Here is a 4,135-nt window from a genome sequence, read left to right as displayed (position 1 = left end):
ATACAAAATATTCAATGGAAACTGAACTAGTTGGAAGTTATTATTCCACCAAGGAGTCAGTAGTTGTCTCAATAAAATATTATAGACTTTTAGGTGTTTGATATATGTCAGTGTCGTCTCTGTGAGAAGAAGAAAAATACTTCTCCTCTCCTCTCTTCACTTCCGCTCTTCTTTCATATTACGTTGTTTATTCCAGATCCCTGTGTTAGCCGCACAGGGCCAAATATGGGATAATGCATAAGGTGGTTTTGCAGCTGATCTGTTGGAAGCTGGACAGCATTTGGAGTTATCTGCATCTGTTTCATTAGCTGTCTCTCTTTGGTCAGGAGAAAAGATAAAGCATTTCGTTATGCAACTTTCATACCAGTATCGAGGTACGTTCTATACTTACAAATTTTCAGATAAGCTGTATGTACCTAATCAGAATGAGCTTGCCCAGGCACAGCTTTTGCTGCTAGAAATAATGCATTTTAAAGCATATTGACATATGAATTAARTGAAAAACAGACTTGGAATTGAAGTGTTCACTTTCCCTAGAAGAGGAATAGAATAAGTCTTAATTTTCCTTTGAGGAAAGGCTTTAGTAGAATTGCTGCTACATTGTAGTCTTCSAGTTATTGTTTAAACCCCAAAAGATACTGAAGGCTTTTAGTGTTTCTACCAAGAAAAGAAAAATAGGAATTCATTCTTGAGCTCAGATTTGGCAGCCAACAAAGCTGTTCTATCTTCTATTACATTTCTTGCCCACCAGCATTACCTTATTGCTGTTATTTTGCTGAAGAGTTTTAGTGTCTTGAGCCTCTCATATCTCATGAAAATTGAGAAACAAAATCCGAGGCCACAAGGAATGTGGACAAAGGTGGTCTAAATGGTCACAGTAGACAGAGAAAACATAGACGAAATGGAACAGGACCTACCAGSAGAAGCTAACGCAATGGTGCTCTGCCAGTGTTGTTAGCGCTGTTTGCGTGGTTAGCTGAGTATGCACAATAATATGGTTATTTTATACGTTTTACAGTTCTTGCAGAGATGGTGAAGAATTGTCTTTTTGGTTGACAGTACCATTTCTCAGATTGCATATACTTTCCCTTTTGCTATAAGATGAACTCAATTTATCATATTTCYATTATCCGTCCCTGGTAATTCAAGGACTCTTTAGTTTTCTTAGCAAGTCAACACCCAGTATTATATGTACTTGAAATTAGATCTCATTTCCCCTTTTTGATGGCCACCAGACATTGTATTACAAAGTGTGACCCTCAACAGTGGAATTTTGTGTTCCACAGTGCCTGATACAAATGAATTGCRGTAACCCAGGGCCTAACTAGAATCCCAAGCTCTCAGGACTACGTTACTGTGTTGTGCAATGTGGAGGCGTCCCCAAGCTGGGCAGAGCTTGGGGGGGGGCGGACACGGCTACAGGCATTTTAGCTGTTTCCGTCTCCTCTCTGCCTGAACTGGAGAAGAAAGGGAATTTTGTGCTAAAATGATGTGTGTCACTTGTAATTTGAACAAAGATGAGTATATAGTATCGGTAAACAAATAGAAGATTGCTTACTCCTTTAATTCTGTGAACCTTAGGATCCTACCAAGTTTGGTAGGTCTGTATTTTTATCTGCATTTAAAACATGTATCATCTGGTGCAAAAATTCTGGGTTTTTATTCTAGATTTCAGACAATCTAAATATACAACAACTTCTACAGATTGCAGTTACCCAGCTTGAAAACAAAAGACAATTATTGCATGAGAAAATAGATAGAAGAGAGTCTTTATATGTGTAAATGCATTCTTTCTACATATCAGCCCTCCTAAACAGTTTGCAAATCTGCCCTTAAATTGCCTACAAAATGTTCTGCTTGGTAGCCAAAACTAGGGGCACAGAAACATCAGTGTTTCAGTTCATTGATTTTTTGCTGTTTTCAAGAATTCAGTGAAAGATACTGKTTTTTTTAACTGTATTTGTTTAATCTATTATAGGACAAGACTGCATGTAAATTGTGAAGATGTTTGGACTCTCTATTTGCTTTCTAAATTTTGAAGATGAGATTTGCAAATACGAGCTTGTGAGAAGAGCCAGGCTGACAACAGTGAGCCTGATCTCCTTTGCGGAGCATGTGCAGCACGTTCCCTCGTTGCCTTGTCGGTGCCCTTCAGCCCCGACATCGTCTCAAAAGTGAGTGTCCCGGTTTGTTTTCTGCGTCCTCCTGTCCTTAGCRTCTGGGTGTGGGCATGCGGCTGAGGTTCAAGGGCAACAACCTTCCCGTATTGGGAAGCAAAGTAAAGAAAGGAACTTATTTCGTATAGGCACATGAAATGCCATCACTGGGCACTTGCAAGGGCCTGAATCTTTTCCTACAAATAAGGCTTCCTCATTCTTAGCTTTATTGAAAAATGTAGTAAAGAGGTCTTAGTCATGGGGGAGAGTCACATTTCTGTGCGTATTTCAGAGCCTTAAATTAAGGGCTATTTTTTAAAGAAGAAAATTAAACTCTATTTCAAATTCTTGTAGCTGCTGACCCTTTAGGGTTGTGCTGAGCTCCTGCCACCTACCAGTATTCTCGACAGGCAGTCTGTGCAAATATTATTATTACTTAAATAGAGTCTGAATCACTACCTTGTGTTTTCACTTTGTAGTGAAGTGATTTAAATATAGTTTTCTTACGTTGGGATCCTTTGACAAACGCATAAATAGTTAGCGCATTGTTAGCAACAGTGAAAAGGAAATGGATGCCTGGCAGGAGGAAGGGCAAATAATTTTCTYATGCTTACTGTGCTGTTTCTGTAGTGTAAATCAACTCTTCTCCTCTGAAAGTAAAAACTTATTCCAAAATGTCAACAAAAGTAAAGTAATTAGGAGGAAATGTAATTCCTCCCTGCTGCTCCTTCTTTGCACACATTAGTAAATGAAAGCTATTTAAAGATACAAACTGAGGTAGACTAATTGGAGCAGATGAGTCATTTGGGACCTGATCCTGGAAATGTTTACTCAAATAAGTAGCCGTTTGACTGTTTGCCTGAGTGAATTTTGTGTGCCTGTGCAAATGCTCTCAAAATTAGAGAGGAGAAGGTTCAATCTTGCAGGGTGCAGAGTAGACCACTCCAATACTCAGAAGCATGCGCTAGAGCTCTGGAGCCAGCGCGCTGATCTCAATGGGAAGATGCATGTGCCTAGAATCAACCGCCTTGTTGGATCACAGCCAGTTTGATCTGCATCTCCCAGGACTGAATCCTGAATGCTTGACTTTAAATAGGATAGGAATATTACGAGGCTACTTTGATTAATTAATCTCATTTGGAAAAAAGAGACAATCAGAAAACCAAAGCACACCACAAAACTTTCCCACATTCACTTGTGCCTCTGGTTCATGTCTGTCATAAAATTAACTGCTGTAATATGCTTTTTCCTTTGCTGCAAAGGAAGCTGTAAAGCTCAAAGGCGTATTTTTTTCTTAGTGTTAGCAATTAATATGCCACGAGTCTTTGCATAAATAAGTTGTCTATTTTAAAGCAACTCAAACGGGCTATTCCATTTTATATGACTGTTAATTAAGATGTTGTTTAGCCCTGCTATTGAAGCATTGAAACCCTTTCTAAAAGAAATGGCCACTGTTTCAATTTTATTTTAATTAGTTAGACTTTGAGGTTATTTACTACAGTGTCAGCTATCAAAGTAAAGCTATTTAATTTGATGTTCAGTCTAAGGCAGGTAGCGCACAGATTTCCACGTTTGCTTGTAACCACTGCCATTAACAGCAGTATGATTTAAGGTCATTTAAGAGTCATCAACCTCACAGATGGTAAAATGCAAAGTATCTAAAAGGGAAAATAACAATTGTTGTCTTGTCAAATAAAATCCGAACATTGTATTTTTTGTGAACACCCACTAGCTTCCAGCAATTTTATACAGAGTGCGTTTCCCTTTGGGCGGAGAGTGTTAGGTCTTCCCTTTTATGCATCCTTCCATTGAGACATGCTAACCCCCTCGGGAGGTGAAACCCACCCAGATATTTGTGATTTTAAAACTTCATTTGCGTCACTTGCAACAGAGATGGATCATTATTCTGGGATAAAATCACATCCTGCGTAGTGAAAATAACAGGCAACATTTGACCTGAAAAGAGAAAGAGGAAAAAA

The 4,135-nt window shown here is 38.8% G+C and overlaps 1 long non-coding RNA gene across 1 annotated transcript in view; it reads left to right on the top strand.

Moving 5' to 3' along the window:
• Window positions 1-202: 202 nt before the first annotated feature.
• LOC146596542 (uncharacterized) overlaps window positions 203-4,135 on the top strand; it is a 20,051-nt gene continuing 16,118 nt past the window's right edge. Inside the window, exons 1-2 of the long non-coding RNA XR_014895729.1 lie at window positions 203-374; window positions 1,979-2,174. This is a non-coding gene — a long non-coding RNA (uncharacterized LOC146596542). The remainder of the gene's footprint in view (window positions 375-1,978; window positions 2,175-4,135) is intronic.

The sequence above is a fragment of the Rhea americana genome, unplaced genomic scaffold (genome assembly GCF_003343005.1).
Source record: "Rhea americana isolate MKP2758 unplaced genomic scaffold, rheAme1 scaffold_20, whole genome shotgun sequence".
Classification (NCBI taxonomy): Eukaryota; Metazoa; Chordata; class Aves; order Rheiformes; family Rheidae; genus Rhea; species Rhea americana.
This window is presented reverse-complemented; position numbering and strand designations above follow the sequence as displayed.